At 34.7% G+C, this 20,000-nt stretch overlaps 1 long non-coding RNA gene across 1 annotated transcript in view; it reads right to left on the bottom strand.

The window, feature by feature from the left end:
• Window positions 1-20,000, bottom strand: part of LOC136849705 (uncharacterized) — a 626,170-nt gene that overhangs the window by 332,233 nt on the left and 273,937 nt on the right. The window contains exon 3 of the long non-coding RNA XR_010856389.1: window positions 10,555-10,603. This is a non-coding gene — a long non-coding RNA (uncharacterized lncRNA). The remainder of the gene's footprint in view (window positions 1-10,554; window positions 10,604-20,000) is intronic.

Raw genomic sequence — 20,000 nt, 5'->3', positions numbered from 1 at the left:
ACGCATACCGGCAAAATTTCAATATCCACGAGCCCCACCTTTCCGGGATCTGAAAGGGCAAGTGATCGTTTTCTATGTAAATTGTTCCCTCCTGAACATTCCAGAGATAAACACGAGCGTCGGCTTTTCAGAAAGGGGCGTAATCTCGCAAGTCCTTATTATGAATGTTACAGTAGTTCGTTATATGGAGTTCGTTTAGTTGGCTGTTATATGGAGTTTGTTTACAGAACGTCACTTCTGGATAGCGACTTTCCAGTTCACAGTCTACCTGCTTAGAGATATGGCGAATTAAATTATCATAGAGATTGTACAGTATGTTTAGCCATTCATTTTTTTCATAGCTTATGCCACCCGTGCGGTTTTTTTGAAGTGGATGGCATAAACCATATTCCCAAGACAACCAAAATCAGCAGAGCAAATGCAATACCAATAAAATGCTTAGGGCAAATGCAAGTATAATGAGCTTTAGAACACTTAAATTTATTCTTGAATAGCAGCAGATGAAAAACTTAGGAAAATAGATGAAGTGCAGAATCCCATAATTGACTGAATAATTGATCGCTTTCCAAAGATTGATATCACAGACATCACAACAACTATGACCATCAGCGTTGTGAAATATCTTCTTGGTTCTATATAACTTCTACTGGAGACCTAAAGTCTTAATAAATGAGCGAAAACATTCATACGAAAAAGTTTGTGCTTAAATCGGTCACTGAGGAGGGTGGCATATATTCCAGATATTCCAATCAAGAAAGGAGCTCGAAGAGAATTCATAGAGGAAATGGACACCGGACATCTAAAGAACCCAACTTCCATGTCCATTCAAATATCCAGGGTATTGTTTGCTTTATTAAAAACTTGAAAAAAAATTTACAAAATTATGGTTTAGACGCATTAAGTTGCATGAATCTGAAACTGGCTCTGTGCGCTCAAAATATTGACGTACCAAAGAAAAAAAAAAGTAATACATTCATTATACAAAATTTTTAAAGCGTAGACTGCCTTATCATGATTAATAAAAGGTGCCTTTCCAATAAACCCTCATACAGAGTTAGAAAGTGGCTTACTATATCGGGGTAATGTAAAGGCACACCATCTAGCATTACCCGATTTATCTAAGGTTACTGATAGTAATCCAAGATTATTGATGGTAACCCTTTATTCCCCTATCGAACCCAAGCAAAGTCTGGTGGCATTCACAGCATTCTTTGTATTTACAAGGTCATAGGAGTTTGAAGTATCTACATAAATAACACCCTCTAATCTTTTAACCTTAGTTTCAATGGCATCTGATCAAACACTCCCAGACATACAGTTCTGAAATGCAGTTTTGAAATGCAAAATCATATTTGAATTATTTTTATATGTAGCATTTATTTTTTACTTTTTTTCAAATGGAAGAAAATATCTGCAAATTAACTTCCTGTCAATCAACACTAATTGGGATTTACATACTCATGAATTTAGTCCAAAATGATATAATACGTATAGGATAAAAAAAAAAAGGCAGTTTTGAGAGAGAGGGAGGGAGAGAGAAAAATTTTTTTTTTTTTAGATTAAGATGGCCTCATGCAAGCACGTGCTCTTGCCCACAGGAGCAGCCTGTATGTGTTGTATTTCATTTGCGAAATGGATATTAGAGGAAAAGTCAGGCCAGAGAGAGAGAGAGAGAGAGAGAGAGAGAGAGAGAGAGAGAGAGAGAGAGAGGTAAAATTCGTCGCACCTTCCTGTTCACAGCCACCAATCCCTTAGAGTGATAATTGCCCATCTAGAGGCAAAACAGCTCAAACTGGTTCTTAATCAACGCAGGTCAGTAATTCAACTTTCGCCCCTTTTTTCGACAAGATAAAAACGGGGAGAAGAGGAAGAAAAGTAAGTCTGCATTTTAGTTTCAAACGGTCCTTACAATATTTGATGGTTGTCTGTATTGTTTACTTCTTATGACTGCACCAAAGATTATAAATAAATAAAATAAATGAAATACAAAAATAAATAAACAAAATAAATACATACATACATCCTTATTTAGAGAAACAAATAAAAAATAAATAATCATATAGAGAAATAAATATATAAACAAATTAGAAATATGTAATGCATAACAGTTTTCAAACAATTATCGCTAATCATATAAAGAAATAAATAAATAAACAAATTAGAAATATGTAATTCATAACAGTTTTCAAACAATTATCGCTAGAAACAATTTTGTTTTTTCGTATGGACTGAAATAGTGTGAGTTAAAGCCTACAGGAAAAACATATAAACAAATGAATGAATAAATCCCGTCGAAGTAGAAAACAAACCGTTCAAGTAGTATTATTGCTATATATTTTCTTTCACATCACATCTGTCACCATGAGAATGCAGTTTAGACGCGGTTCAGTAATTGCCCGGATTGAAGGGTTTAGCAGATGGTAATTCACGAGTTCTTTGCTAATTTCTAATCCACCGACAGGGTGACGTCCTTTTTACTGATGACTGCACTACAAACAATGTGCCTAAACAGTATTAAAATCATTATTTTATTACTCTTGCTAACAGTATTATTAGTACTGTCATTATTACTATTATTAAAATCCTATTTTGTGTTGATCAATCTACTCAGAAATTTTTCAAGTTTTTGAAGAACAGATTGAATTGTGAATCATGAAACCTACGTTATAAAGCCAAGCACTAGGGTACTTTGGCCATTCAGCGCTTAAGACTAAAAAAGAGGGAGTTAGGGTGGTTGGATAGCAAGGCAAAGAGATCCAGAAAATAGAGATGAAGTACAAGGCTCTAAAGGTGGAACTGGGAGAAAACCCCATTGTACTGAGCAGTAGCAGTTAGAGAAGTTGTACAGCAAAATAGAAGAAAGGAGGCGGGAATGTATGTAAAGGGCTAAAAAGTGAGTGCAGCTATGTGCCGAAGAGACACTGCAAATTCCCTTCAGTAATAACTTCAATGCACCTCGTGAAGTGCACTGTAGGCACTATCTAACGGAGTTGGTGGGATTAAGAGAATGAATGAAGAAGGGTGAAATAATAATTTGAGATAATCAGTATTTAGTTTCTTCCTGAAAAAAAACCATTACTGTTATTACATGTAGTCCTACACGAATCTCAAACATGGCAACCAAAAACTTGTTTGCCAAAAATAAAAAGAAACTAATCAAGTTAAACATATTACTCTCATAATTCCTCACAAGACCTGGAAAAAAAAAACTTGAGACCAGATACTTTCCCAACAGCAAGTAACCTTAAAGCATTTCCTCATCATAAATATTTCATGTGGCACAAACAGCATGCATGACCCTGAACTTCATGACTGGACAAACTAAAGTAAAGTGCCACTTCAATTACTTAGGAAACTGTTGCCACCTGGATAATCATATATGCTCTGAATGATAACAGAAAACTAGTACTGCAATAAAGATTGTATTATTCCCTTTTGAACTTGCATTGGTTGGAATGGACCAGAGCTTACACAAGAAGGTAAGATAGTGAGAGTTATATGATATCCACAACTTTACATCAAATTTATGGGCAAATGCAAACCCGCTGATATGTTTTCTGAACTTATTTCTTTCTCTCTCGCTGGCAACACTAAGTCACTAATCAATCCCACAGTTGCTAGCATTAAAGCAGGCCTACAAAAAGTCTAATACGCCTCTTAGGCCTTGCGTAACTGGTTGTTATGTCAGTCCCTTTTACTTTAGTAAAAAAAAGATGGAATGGCAATAGGCGAAAACAAAAAAGTGATTACGAAACAGTGAACGCTATTTATCTCTTATCTAGCACTCTATTTCATTAATAACATCAACAATTGCAAAAACAACAGCACAAGAAAAGTAACAATAACCAAAGTAACCACCACAACCACAATAATGCTACTGGCATTAATAATAAAAAAAATTAAAGTAAATATCATAAAAATTTTTAATAAAACCACTGAATTATAATAAAGAACAAACAACTTATACACATGCTCAAAAAGACAAAACATATTTATGAAAATAATAAAAAATGAACTGCCAAGAAATCAGACAACATAACAAAAGACTTGTAATAGCGAACAAAAAACAGACCAATAAACCTTAAACATTTTCGCATGAAGAGAACCTAACAGGCCAATTTATTTTCCGTGTATGAAAAAACTTGAAGGCTAAAGAGCACAAGAATAACCACATATAGAAAGTAGAGGGCGGCAAAAACACGGAGGAAGACTTGGAACAATTCACAAGAGGTAGTTGTCAGCAGACTGAAAAGTTATCTGGTTATAGGAATGTTCTCAATATAAAGTTTCTGTACGCAGTCTTATAAAAGCTTATTCATTGATTCATTAGCCTTTCTGATTATAATGCCTTGTAAGGATTTAAGATGATTGTAAGTATTTATCTAGGTGTCCTATATAAAGGAGTACGGTAGATGTTTCATAGCGTCAGATGTAAAGCAAATTCCGACAAAAACAAAGAACCACTCCCATACCTTCAGCAACACCACCGCTTAACCCTTAGCAACCCCGCCAAAAGCTCCGGGTAAGCAACTGTTTACATTCGAGTATTTAGGCAGCCCCCGATAACTCACCTGCAAGAACTGTCATTAGGCAAAGGGTTAATTAAGTTACCACTGACGGAATCCTTCCTAAGGCCCCCGGGATGATGACTTAACGACCCGTTGAAGTCTCCCTCACGTTTTGAAATTGAGGCGCTTTGGAAAGTGGACTTCCGCACACGAAGAAGGAAATTATACCCTGAGCGAGATCATAAGTAATGCCGCTCACTGAAAGTTTATGCGTGTTGTGCCTTCCTGTGAGCTAAAATCTGAAGAGCGTTACTTAATCAACATGAGGTATACCTATGGGAAACACCAGAAACAGGGTGAGGGGATTAAAAAAAACACTTGGCTTTTTATTCAATGTTGATTCAGCTAAAATTAGAGAGAGAGAGAGATAATGTTGCGAATTTAGAAAAGTTCGTTTGATATACTTCTAAACTATCTTGATATGAAGAATCACTAAAAATTTTACCAAAAAACTTATTATCCATCTTATTATCTTCCTTTCGTTTCGTTGGTTTTGTTCGCTCTTTCACTAAAATGTTAAACTTTAAACCAAAACTGGATTAGACCAGTGGTGATAAAGAGATTGTTTTCAGTCATGCTTAACCAAAAACCGCATATTATAAGAATAAAATTCAAAATTCCTACATAATTGCAATGAAAGGAAAATATATCAGAAGGAAACAACATAGAAAAACCCAAAATGACGAGCAATGATGGATAAATAAAGAAAAACACTCGCAATTACTATAAAAAAAATGGGTGATGTGAATTCAGGTAAAATAAAAAAAATTCTCTCTCTCTCTCTCTCTCTCTCTCTCTCTCTCTCTCTCTCTCTCTCTCTCTCTCTCTCTCTCTCTGTAGTTATGAAACATAAGAAATTCGTTATACATTTCAACACAATTAGTGGTACGGAAGAAAAATTGTCTAAGCAACAAAATCTTGGTTTGTTATTTCCGCAAAAAAAAAAAAAAAAAAATAGCCAATCACTTCAGCACATATAGAACCTATATAACTATGACTATGATAGACAGATGGACAGAAAGAAGGAATTCTATATTCTGGAATATATTCTTGATAAGGCAAAACTAGAGTTCTTTTGAAAACAGAAAAACTATGAGACATTCACAAATCTATATCTATCAACAGTTTTACTACACGCATGCGTACAGGGGCCTGAAAAAAAGCTCAGATATAAACTGACCACTGACCTGGTAACAAAGCAAATGACATCATTCCTATTAGCTCTTACCCTAAAAACGGTAAAACATCTTTTTTTTTTTTTACTCTTTTTACCTGGTTTACTTGTTCTGCCAGACAGTGTCGGCAATATGTGGATCTAGAAATGAAAACATCTTTTTTATATCCTTTGAACCTATTGCCCTTTTGGTGACAGTCTTTTAAGGTATTTTATAAAAACTCACTCGATATACTTTCAATTTGGCACTTCATGCTGGACGTTTTTTACTGTTAACCGCTCTACAGATATCAATCTATAGTTTTTCTCCTTATCCTATAATGTGGTAAAGAACATGACTCGTTAGCAAGGTCTGTGGTTTTATCCCGGCCGGCCTCCGGCAGCTGACCCAGCCGTGAATACGTATATGCATCTGCTGGAAGCCAAGGACAGTGTAGAAAGGATCCGGACACCCAAATACATTACCTCTGTAAAAGATATTTCCTCAACGCCAGCTGATATGAGGTTGACTCTGACTAATATTCCCTAGATTTGTTTCAGTATGAAAAACAGAAATTATATGTTTTCGCATCAAAATGGCATCCCTTCATTCAAATCGTTACGACCAGACAAAGGGTTTTACAAATGTAGGATCTTAATTTACAAGAAACTTCGTGAACCTGAAAATACTAAAGGTTACTACACGACTAGCAAGTTTCCACGAATACTGAGTGCCTACATGTCAAGCACGAAAATTTCTTCATACAAAAAATAAAGTCCAAAAGTCTGTATAAACCCCCCACCCCCGGAAAAAAAATTATATGCCTATCAAATCAAACACTTTCAATCCTAAACCTGTGACATACAAAGCCCAATTAACCTACACGAAATCAAACGGGAAAAAAAGGCTGATGACTCGACCAAGACGACCATAAACCAGCCTTTGGAGGTTGTTCCCCATTATCGCAAGACCCTTAAGGGGTCACATCTTACACAATTGCGATTTTACCTCAACGACCCTTAAAAAAAAGAAAAGTCTGTAATGCTTAGTGGAAACCAAACCAGAAACCGTTGTCTGAGGTCATCGTCCTCCGAAGCGTCTATGCTTGTTGCAGTCAACCTGATTTACTTCACCTCCATCTAAATGTCAATAAAGGTAGCTGAAACAGGCATTGCTAGACTAGACCTTTCGGTACCCATTCAAAGAATGCCATATAAATGATGATTTAAAAACTGGTATGTTGTATCCGTAGTTATTAATTTTGTTATCATTCAATTTTTCTTGTTGCATATCTGAATACCAAAGCTTTTTCTGTTTGATAACTTTCCAGTTTTTAGAGATAAAAAAGGAAACATATAAGTTTTGTAAGAAAAAAATAAAGAATTCGAAAGAAAAAAAAGTGAAAAATATATTTAAGATACATTTGTAGCATTATATAAAATGTTCACACAACCAAATATAAAAATAATAACTATAACAAAAGATGGACGATACTGTTATAAAGACTGATATTCAACACTGCCTAAGTATAAGCCACAGGAAAAACTATGAATTTCCCTTATATTTCAACAAAAACGAAGACTGAATAGAAATTGAGGAACCAAGTTAATCCATTAATTCCTGAAGACGTATAATCTGTTTCATTCCTGAGTACTGAAAGAAATACAAATTGAACAGGATCACTCCGTCTAGGCCACTCACAAATGTACCGGCTTTAAAGCAACCGAAAGTCCCCTTGCATGTGTGTTAGCACATCTCTCAAGAACGGGAGAACTGAATTAGATGAAATTTGGTTTATAAATATTCATATGACTTTCCTGAGATAGTAACTTTTGGGAGAAAATGTTTATACCGGTATGATTTCCTAGCAACAAATCATCAATTCAAAACTCATAGCGAAGTCACCTCGACAAAATTCCTTAACACATGTCTCTCACTAGTATCATTAAATTTTGTATGAATAAACAGACAGAAGATGTAAGGCTGAAACATTACCTGCTACTAACTTTGTGGCGTAGTTAACATCAGCAATGGTTCTTGCGTCAAATAAAATAATTACCGGATAGAAAAAATAACATATTTCCACAAATAACAACAATATTTCATAATGAATGACGCCTTTCTGAGCTTCCTACAATCTTTCATTTTTCAAGACGTGCAGCTAGTAGGTTCTTTTACCTAATGATGACTGACATGGTCTAAAATCACTAAGTAAGACCAATAGGTCACTAAACCCACGGGCCATCCCTGTTAAAAAATACTAGATCTTTAGCAACTGGCTTGTTGGTCATTTAATAATCATATTTGTTATTTGTTTATTACCGTAATTTCTTTACTTTCACTTTTTGTGTTCCCATTTACTATTATATACGGGAAGGTCCTATCAGCCCCCAGTTCCTTGAATGTTTAATTAAAAGTAGATTATGGATATAAATATGTTATTCATAATCTCGCTTTGTAACTGGTCTCTAACTGAGCGTTTTCCCAGCCGTCCTTTATATTTCACGATTAAAATACTAATTCACATGTTGCTTGAAAATATTCTCTTATGTAGAGAAAATAATTTCGATATTATTTCCACACTTCGTTTCGAAAATATGGCATTCCACACCCTACTCGATATTACATTAACTGTTTGGCTCATGTTATCACGAGGTCAGCGGTTCGTTACTTATTTGTGTTTATACATGCATACATAAATACATACACACACATGCACACACATATATATACATATATATAATGTGTGTGAGCGTGTAAGTGTATCAAAATAAACGTTCTCACAGCCACCCTTCAAATTACAGCCCAGGGCAACATGCGTGAATTGTAGTCATAAAATCCCAGACAACTTGGTTATAATACACAGCATTTGAGGCCAATTTGAAATATTATCACATATAACAAGAATAATCTCCTTTTACTCTTTACTTCAAAAGCCCTTACACACAACCCCGTCAGAAAGGCTGAATTATTCCTGTTGCGAATCAAAATGCAGAATATAAAAGCAGAACAAGTTCCGGTTAATGACAGCAAAAGACGCCGGGGGAAAAAAAAACTTCTCTCACATAAAAATCTTGCGTCCAAAACTAGCAGTCTTTGAGCGTGGGAGAATTTTACACAGTTCTTCCTGAATGCCTGACAGTTCAATCAGTTACCTCCCTCTTAGTCTTCTAATTGTTCTTTTCCTCTGTGTTATTATGATATTTTTTGCCTCTTCTGTATTTCTTTTATAAATCCATTTTAAGATCATCCTCTTAGTCATGTAAATGTGTCTTTTTTGTGAGTTTTTTTTATGTCTGTCTCCAGTTTCTTTTTCTTTTCTCTCCTGCCTGTCCAGATGGCCAGATTCAATCCTTCTGCGTGTCACATTAAATCATTCTCATATCCTATTGTTTTCCTGGATCCGCTTCTTATCTTATTAGAAACTAAATTTAAGGCCTACGCTCCTCGCTTCTTTGTGGCAGCCTGATTGTCGGTATACAGAACCAACGGAAATAAATAATAATAATAATAATAATAATAATAATAATAATAATAATAATAATAATAATAATATAATAATTATTATATAAACAAGACAGATGTTTAAAATCTGAAATCATCAAAGCAAAATCAACAAAAGCTACCAACCGATACCAACTGAAAATACCCACACCAAGAAAACCCATCCGAAAGACATCTCTCAATACCCACTACTTTCATGACCTATCGTACCATTACACTCGGGGCACACCGTCCCATTCAAAAAGGCGTCGCGTGGAAATCGCCATTCAGCAAGAAGGGCAAACACCGCCCGCCATCAGCGATACACAGAAGAGGCTACTCCGCCATGACATGACAAAAAAGGAGGTCGTTAATGACAAGCGTCTACCTTTATATGAGGGCTAATTAAGGGTGAGTGTGCGTGTGTTTTTTCGTTATAATAACAGGCATGTAGTGGCTACACACACACACACACAACACACACACACACACACACACACACACACATATATATATATATATATATATATATATATATATATATATATATATATATATATATATATATATATATATATATATATATATATGTGTGTGTGTGTATGTATGTGTATGTATATACATGTGTGTGTTTGTGTGTGAAATAGTGTGTAAATAAAGCGACAGAAGAAGCCTCTTGTTATTGTTTATATTACCCTCATTCTTCTCATTGGACCTTCAATAAATACAATCATTTTCAAGGTTCGAAGCAGACAACTAAACGTACGTGCCAAAACGCCACCAAAGTCACTACGACATCCCCTCCCAAACACATACAGTAAAGGAACGTACTCAACACCTCGAGCTGAGGTTAGGTGGCTCTGGCCACAGAGGGTTACACGTGTCTAATAGTTTAATCGGCAAATAAAATGGCAATTCTGCCGGAAACTGCCAAAATTGGATGAATTTTGACCGAAGAGAAAAATCAACAAAAACTGAGTATAGACTTATCAAAATTGATTCAGCAACTCTGAAATGTTATTTGGTTATTATTAATAACAGACTACTTTTCAATAAATTACCATAAATCCAGCTATCTATTTGTCTTTTTCATCTACCTATTTATCTATCTGTGTATCTATTATCATTATTTTTCTAACGAACAAGAGTAAGACATTGGAAAATTCTCTTGAAAATGACATCGAATTAAAATGTCTGAATTTCACCAGCTTCCCCTTTCAACAGTAACCTGATAAAGTTGGCAGTGCGAAATCTCCGTAATGTATAAAATTCCAGTTAAGCTAAGTTACACAATGGAAGTAAAAAAAAATGAAGTCTATGCAACATCACATTAAATTAATGTTCCTTACCTTCCAAAAACTGGCATCATAAGTGGGCGGCGTCAGTTTCAGCAAAAATCTGCAAAGGAAAATGCTCTTAGCATGCATATATATATATATATATATATATATATATATATATATATATATATATATATATATATATATATATATATGTGTATATATATATATATATATATATATATATATATAAATATATATAAATGTTTGTTTAGCAAGTAAATTATTCAATACGATGGCTGAAATTAAAAGAATTTAAAGAACGGGAAAATATGGATGCGCTTGTTTTATTATCAAATGCCGCCGGAAAAACTTTTATTGTTAGGCATTCCAAACTAAAATCATCATTATTCCATAAAAATATCAGAAAAGAAATTTACGCGTTTACCAAAAAAAACCTATCCAATCCCTTCAAAAACATGACAAGGACTGATATTGCTTAAATGCATTAGAATCTGAACAGAATAATCGAATATTAATTTCCTAAGCAAATGAAAAATTCAAAAGAAATTGGTCAAATAATAAAGTAAATTCCTACGCAGACACGGTTGCCGGTTGATAAGAGATGCCCTTTTACGCACGACAGGTCAATAATCGACATCGCCAAAAAGAACCGAGTAGCTCCCAAAAACGACCAGGTTTTGCCCAAAAACCTTTCGATAATACGCAGCCAGGTCCCGACAAGACCAAGTAACGGCCCAGTACCAGACACGCGAATATGCCATGGCCTTGCCTAATATCTCACTGATAGAGTGAAGGGGACCAAGAAACAAGTCCCGAAAAAGGAAGAGAGAGAGAGAGAGAGAGAGAGAGAGAGAGAGAGAGAGAGAGAGAGAGAGAGAGGGTGATATTGGGGGAATGGGGAGGAATGGGGGAGTGACATTAGAAAAGATGATACCTCGTTGCAAAGAGAGAGTTCGTAGAGGAAGAGTTGATTATATTATTAGCTAAAGAGAAGAAAGAGAGCCAGGGCATTACAAATATACTTAAATGAATAAATAAATGAATTATATATATATATATATATATATATATATATATATATATATATATATATATATATATATATGTATATATATATATATAATATACATAAATTTATATATAAATTATATATATATATATATATATATATATATATATATATATATATATGTGTGTGTGTGTGTATGTGAAAGAAAAAATCTCCAAAACTAACTTTTGGAATTTTGCCTATGGTCTAGCATGCTTCACTTCTATTGGCATAAAGAAAAGATTAAAAAAAAGATTATGATGATAATTGGGACACTCAGAAGCATACCACTCGAGTTTTTGTCACAATACAATTATAATCAAAATACTGACGATACCAAAGCAATAATAATAATAATAATAAAATCGATGAGGATAACAATGCTAACAAATAATACGTGAATAATAACGGCATTAACATTAAAAAATTCCATAAAATGTCATTGCTACCTCATCAGGATCTACAGTACCCGAGGACTCACGAATGAGAGACGAGGACTCCACTAGCTGAGCCACCACTGCGTCCAGGAGTCGATTCTTGTGTGCGGTAGAGACTTATTTCTGCTGCACATGGGACTACAGTATATCGATTTCCACCAATAACGGTAATGATACTAATGATGGTGGCTGCAAGGACATGACACGTTTATACCTGGTCACACTGAAAATAGCTCAGCAAGAAAGCAATGTTTCACAATCACAAGATGTCGCACAAGACTAGATAAGAAATTGTACGAAATCTTTACCTTCCATTAATAAATTACAAAAACATCCAGGAACTTTCATGGTCTTTGAATCCGTCCTTACGACCTTACGACAGCACTTAGAGAGACAGAGAAAAGAAGGTTGTTAGAGGTAATTAAATATGAGGATTATAGAAAAAAAATAGAACACTTTCATCATATACGGGAAAAAGGCTATTGCATTAAACAGGCTAGGAACAGAATCTGTGAAAAGTACCATCAATAAAATTCTGTATTCAGTAGTCTACAACAGAAGAGCAGAACTTAATAAGAGAAAAATTGTGTTGAATAAAATGCTGGCCAGAATGCGTATTGCGTACAAGAATTAATTGATATGACACAATAGTGTCCAAATGTCTGGAAGCTGGAGGGGTGCCCAGTTGGGATGGTGGTGGGGGTTAATGATACCTAAATGGACTCCAACCACTGCCCAAATACCATCACCTCCAGAGGCACTTCAAGAGACATTTCGACTTCTGAGGAACGAGAGGGGCCAATTGGAGCTATTCCGAGATTGAAGTATAGAAAGCATAGAAATAAGAGAGTGGATAAAATCCTATGATTTCATTTTAAGTAAGAAGAAAGGTGTCCCAATACAAGAGTTTATTCAGATTGATTTATAAGTACTGGAATTACGTTCCACAAAATGACTACTTTCAAATTCCCCGGTCAAATAGGTGAGATCTGGCAGAGTTAAATGAAGACAACTTGGACCCAAGCATGCATAGCGGGAGAAAAAGTGAAAGATGATATTGAAAAGATGATATTAAAATAGATCTTGAAAGATGAAAGGGAAATACCTGACGTATTTAGAGAGAGAGAGAGAGAGAGAGAGAGAGAGAGAGAGAGGAGGGAAAGTGCTCTACAGAGAATAGTGGCATAAGGTAGGTTAACATACGAACTTTAAAAAAAAAAAAGGGCGTTGAGGTTAAGTGACTGGAAAAGGAATGCATTAAGACAGTAAGATGACATTTGCGGTGGAGCTAATTTTCATTAGGAATAATCACAGGTATGAATGAAAGCATGTTTCATCAGGCATGTAAAAATGAATAACTAATTCTGAGTAAATGTAATAATAAGGGTAACTAAAATCATAAGAATATTTAGCGAAAAATCAAGAATAGTGGTTCATTTCTTTCTGGAAAACGGATTACGGTTTTTGTTTATCGATGTTTATATTGCCATTTTTTTCTACTTTCTAGCATTCCTGCTTACATACAGGCTGCCAACTAGATAAATAAGCGAGCCAACAAAGCAATGCTGGGAAAGCACAGTCACTAGGCGGAAGTAATTACTTAGCAGCTTGCTAACACGAAATGTGCTAATGGCATAAATTTTACGATGAAATTCAGAAAGCATAAAATTCACTGTGTTATCAAAAACAATATAAAAGCGCGGTAAAAAATATCCTAATGCACATTGAATGGTAACGTAATAATGGCCAATTTTTTTGTTTTCCACAAACGTGTCTGATGTTTGAGCGCGACAGGTAAAGGACCCCACCATTAACTTTAGGCTTAATTATATCCAGGGCTGTAGGCCTATTTCCAAGACATGGCCAGCTAAGAATAGGAGTAATCGTTACCGTGTAAGGCTGACGTCACAGGCAGTTTCATCTTCTTTTCACATCAAACTCTCTCTTTTTCCTATGTACAAACACGAGCACGTATGTATCATTACACAATGACCGAGGGCCACAAGAAATTGATACCTTTCTCTCCCTCTATCTATGAATAATGAAGTAAGAAATGAACAGGAGTGTTGCTTCATGAACACAAAATTTACATAGAAGAAAGCAAACACGGTACATTTCATATCATTATATTTCTCGCACATCCACTTAGTACGACAATGACAAAATTTCAGAGTAACTTTGCGTTATTTTGATAAGGTAAACAAACTCAATTGCTGGTAAAAGTGAACAGTAACAAAGAAAATATACCAAAATTCAGTACACTAAGAAAATATGTTAAAAAGCCTTCCTTGTTCTGACAACTGGATTTTGGGAAACAAATGCATAAAACGTATAAATATATGATTTTATATATATATACATTATATATATATATATGTATATATATAGTACATATATATGTGTGTGTATATATAAATATATACTGTGTATATGTATGTATATATATATATATATATATATATATATATATATATATATATATATATATATATATATTCATGTATTTAGTCATTCTAAACACAGTTCGTAAACATACCTGGCATACGTTAGAAAGGTTGTATATTCTTCATCCCATCGACAAAAATGTCGTCAATTATACAGAATGTTGACATAAATTAATTTAGCAAATTTTTAAAATCTATGAACTGGGAAAACAGCGAAAACGATAAATATATAGCTCATGAAATTAAGCAAATCAATTGACGTTACTCTCTGTCTCTGTCTTTGTCTGTGTGTGTATATATGTTATGTCTATATATATATATATATATATATATATATATATATATATATATATATATATATATATATATATATATATATATATATATATATATATATATATATATATTATATATATATATATATATTAGGTGATGCAAATGTAACATAACACGAAATAGCGTAAAATACATTGTCTCTCTCTCTCTCTCTCTCTCTCTCTCTCTCTCTCTCTCTCTCTCTCTCATTTGTAGTATCAATGAAGCAAGGCTGGTGTGACAGTTCCCACGACTCTCTCAATAAAACAAAGTGACAATGAAACATAAATCGAAAATGACACACAGGTTAATCTAATTAAGGGAGAATTGTGACAATGAAGAAATCACCCTACTCTTGGGTGCCTCTTCACCCGACTACTAGGTGCCCTCATTCTCTCAAGCGTGAATGAATAAAAAACCGAAGGAATAAAAAGAATAAACATGTTTTTGTTTTATTCAACCTACAGTGCAAACCTCTCTCTCTCTCTCTCTCTCTCTCTCTCTCTCTCTCTCTCTCTCTCTCTCTCTCTCTCTCTCTCTCTCTCGTTAGAAAGGGCACACTTATCTCTATACAGCATCACCCTAGTAAGGTAAGTTGTGCGGCAACGGTAACAAACCTTTCACATTTTTTTAAAGAGTTCCAACGACTGCTCCTAAACCACCAGTCCTGAGATTCAAGCCAAGATTTGACGACGCTTCCGCGAACGTAGCGCCGACCACTTACTTGATACAAACAATAGTATTCCAGAGAAAGTCAGTCCTAAATATAATAATTTTTAGCTTCAGGTACGGTTATAATGCTATAACAAGTCTGAACCAAGTTCCTAAATATTATAATCATCTTTAACTTCGGGTACTCTTATAATGCTATAGCGAGTCTGAACCAAGTTCCTAAATTTTATAATCGTTTTTAAGTTCAGGCACGCTTATATTGCTATGGCGAGTCTGAACCAAGTTCCTAAATTTTAGGCGAAAATCAAAGGTTTTTCACTATCAGTATCTTAAAAATCAAGATATTTGTTGTGAAAACTTTAATTTTCGCCATACAAAGAACAATTTCGATTATAATTCTTCTTGTTATGGCTGTTGCCCTGCCTCCTTAATAAGTGAGCCGTTCAAATCTGCCTTCGCAATTCACAGGACTTCCCTGTAACATGAAATGCACAGGTCTCTGAGCAAAAAGGCCTTAGTGTTCAAGAGGGAGAGTCTGTGCAAGATATGAGTGGTACAGTGTACAGAGGGTCCCGGCACACTGTTTATGAGCTCTTTATGTAATAGCTGGTGTTGTGGAAGTTTTCTGTATAGGAGGTTCATCTTTGATTCCGTACTGAATACGTGAAAGGAGCGGTGACTTCTCAATTATTTTTTCCTGGAGCCATCCCATGACAAGAATCGTTATATATATATATATATATATATATATATATATATATATATATATATATATATATATATATATATATATATATATATATATATATACATATATATATATATATATATATATATATATATATATGAGTGTGTGTATATACATACATTTATATATATTTATATATATACATATATAACGATTCTTGTCATGGGATGGCTCCAGGAAAAAAATAATTGAGAAGTCACTGCTCTTTCACCTATGCAGTACGGAATCAAAGATGATCCTCTATACAGGAAACTTCCACAACACCAGCTGTTACATAAAGAGCTCATAAACAGTGTGCCGGGACCCTCTATACACTGTACCTCTCACTTATATCTTGCACAGACTCCCTCTTGATTGCTAAGGCCCTTTTGCTCAGAGACCTGTGTATTTCATATTACTGAAAAGTCCTGTGCATTGCAAAGGCAGATTTGAACGGCTCACTTATTAAGGAGGGAGGACAACAGCCATAGCAAGAAGAATTAAATCGAAATTGTTCTAGGTATGACGAAAATGTATATAAGTTTCTGACTGACATCGGTATCGAATCCCGGTCTCTCAAACGAAAGGCAAGGGCGCTACCAACTGCTCTACATAGGTCATACAAGAAGTTGGAACCTAATTACTTCTGTACCTAAGGTTTTTCCTGAGCAGGTTGCTAACTGACATACCAGCGAATTTTATTCATCCTCCCGATCAACCAGTGAGTCAGATTTTTTTTAAACACGTGCTCGTGTGTCCATTAGTTCAATCATATTCACGAAGAAGGGGTAATTAGAATGAAACTGACTCACTGGTGGGTCGGGAATTTGGGAAAAATTCGCTGATATGTTAGGTGGCAGCCTGACAAGAAAAAACCTCAGGTACAGAAGAAATTAGGTTCCAACTTCTTTTATGACCTGTGTGGATCAATCGGTAGCGCCCTGACCTTTCAATTGAGAGACCGGAGCTCGATCCCGATATGAGTATGAAATTTATTAAGTGAACACGTGCTCATGTGTTCATTGGTTCCGTTATATATATATATATATATATATATATATATATATATATATATATATATATATATATATATATAAATATATATATATATATATATATATATATATATATATATATATATATACATATGTATGAATTTTACACATCAGACGAACTTATTATCAACTAAAAATTCCCCTTCGGGTAACTTATGTGAATATATATTATTACCGAGGTAGAGCAAATTGGATATTAAAGGACGTTTGTAGCTTAATGCTTATATATATATATATATATATATATATATATATATATATATATATATATATATATATATATATATATATAATAAGCATTAAGCATATTTTCACACGGAGGAAGATGGATAATCAGTCTGATTATACGATTATTAAAGGATCCCCACAAGACTTTCACAGGCAGTAATTGAGACTGCAATAACGAAAACTTTATCACAGAAGACCGAGTGGAGGACGGTAGCAGTGAAATAATGTAAACTGTGGGTCATTTTCAAAGATGATAAGATATTGCAAAAAAAAAAAAGCAAATTGCACATAACGACCTATTTTTTGTCTGTTATCTCTTTAAGAGCCTTCTCTGGGATCAATATGGCTTTCTGCAATAACTTAATGTGCTTTTTCCTGTTCATATCTACCTGTGTGTTTCCTGTGAAGACATCTGCCTTTCTTTCTTTCTTTCATTCATGGCTGGCTGTTCCTTTTCTTCTTCTCTCTCTCTCTCTCTCTCTCTCTCTCTCTCTCTCTCTCTCTCTCTCTCTCTCTCTCTCTCTCTCTTTAGAACGATATTTTAGAGCCGATCTGGAATGCGTAGGTTGTGTGGGAACAACTGCTAGATAAGACTGTAAGCCTTGAGGCCCTTTCACCGTTTACTAAGGCTCTCTTATCCGTTAATTTAGATACTGGGATTTCTAGTGTGTTTGAGGGCTTTTTCCTTTAAATTGAGGCCTACATAAATGCAACACTAAGTAAAACGTGCCATGTACGCTAACGTACATATAACACATACACAAATGCTTATGTACTTATTGCTTTTTTTCGCACCTCTAAGTCTGCACATGAAAATCTTTGTTTCATACACACACACACACATATATGTATATATATACATACATGTGTATATACAGTATATACTGAACCACGCGTATGTATACGTAGAGAAATGTTATTACTCATATAAATAAATAATAGTATACATTTCATATGCAATAAGTATATAAGCATTTGTGTATGCGTTATATGTACGTTAGCATACATGGCACGTTTTACGTAGTGTTGTATTTATGTAGGCCTCAGTTAAAAAAAAAAAAAACCCTCAAACACTAGAAATCCCAGTATCTAAATTAACGGATAAGAGAGCACTAGCAAACGGTGAAAGGGCCTCAAGGCTCACAGTCTTATCTAGCAGCTGTTCCCACACAACCTACGCATTCCAGATCGGCTCTAAAATATCGCTCTAAAGAGCGGCACACGGTCGAAGTGGCCTTGTGCCATTTCACTTTCGCTATCGCTGTCTACCCAAACGATTTTTTCTTAACCATTGCCTTCCGTTTTTATCAAACGAACCCGAGCTAGGTTAAAACTAAAGCTTTGCTTAAGGGATAGAGAGAAAGAATGTGGGAAATACGGTTTTCGTCTGCCAATGCTTTCTTGGGAAAAGGTCTGTGAAATAAGTAGATGCATTAAAAACAAGTAAAAAGTGCGCCGAGGTTTCTTCGGCGCAATCGAGTTTTCTGTACAGCGTATAATGCTGTATGAAACTCTCAGCCACGGCCCGTTGCTGGCGTGTGTTGTTAGCAACTATACGGTGTCAGACGCACGATCATGGCTAACCGTAACCTTATATAAAATAAAACTACTGAGGCTAGAGAGCTGCAATTTGATATGTTTGATGATTGAATGGTGGATGATCACAATAACAGTTTGCAGCCCTCTAGCCTTAGTAGTTTTTAAGCGCAGACGGACAGACAAAGCCATCTCAATAGTTTTCTTTTACAGAAAACCAAAGATGTAAAATAATGTTCGTTTGGATCAGTCAAGATATGCTGCAACTTCAGTTAGAAAAGCAGATTTCTACAAACACAAAGCTATCAGGGAGTGATAATAATGGAAAGGTATCAGATGTAAATGCATCATACAAATAATTTTTTTTCGGAATTTTAACCTTCAATATATGTGAAATACAACAACGAAATCATTCGAAATGTTTCGGGGAAATATTTTTTAAGTATTCAAAGAACATACGAAAATATGACATGTAGGCTATCTACAAACAATAACAATAGCATTTCATGCAAACTGCAATATCATCAATATCATATCGGTAATGATTCTAATGATTATAATTAGAAGATAAAGCAACAGACTGAAATAATTCATTCAAAAGTAAACTAAGAAGTCTTAACTGCTTAATAATTAAAGCTTCACAGTCCTTAAATTTAGTAATAAAATTAACAGAATTATCAATGGTGACTAGAATCTGTAGACAACGGTTCCGTTCATGCACAAAAAACCTGAAATTTCATCACTACTTTACATAGATCATTTCCTATTGGTCCATTGAAATCACCTACAAATTTAGCCATGCTGTAAATTGACAGAGTTTACTTTGCAATCGCCATATTCATTTAATCTAGAACACTTTTACAGGGTAATGAAGGCGTATGTTGCATACACAACACATCCATACATACCAATGGTATCACAACACATTTCAACACACACACAAACACACACGCACAGAATACTCGCCACTGAAGTCGGAGGTTGCCGCTGTTGGGGGATCAAATCTCCCGATGACGAACTCACTTAGTT

Source organism: Macrobrachium rosenbergii, chromosome 21, assembly GCF_040412425.1.
Source record: "Macrobrachium rosenbergii isolate ZJJX-2024 chromosome 21, ASM4041242v1, whole genome shotgun sequence".
In the NCBI taxonomy this organism is placed as follows: domain Eukaryota; kingdom Metazoa; phylum Arthropoda; class Malacostraca; order Decapoda; family Palaemonidae; genus Macrobrachium; species Macrobrachium rosenbergii.
This window is presented reverse-complemented; position numbering and strand designations above follow the sequence as displayed.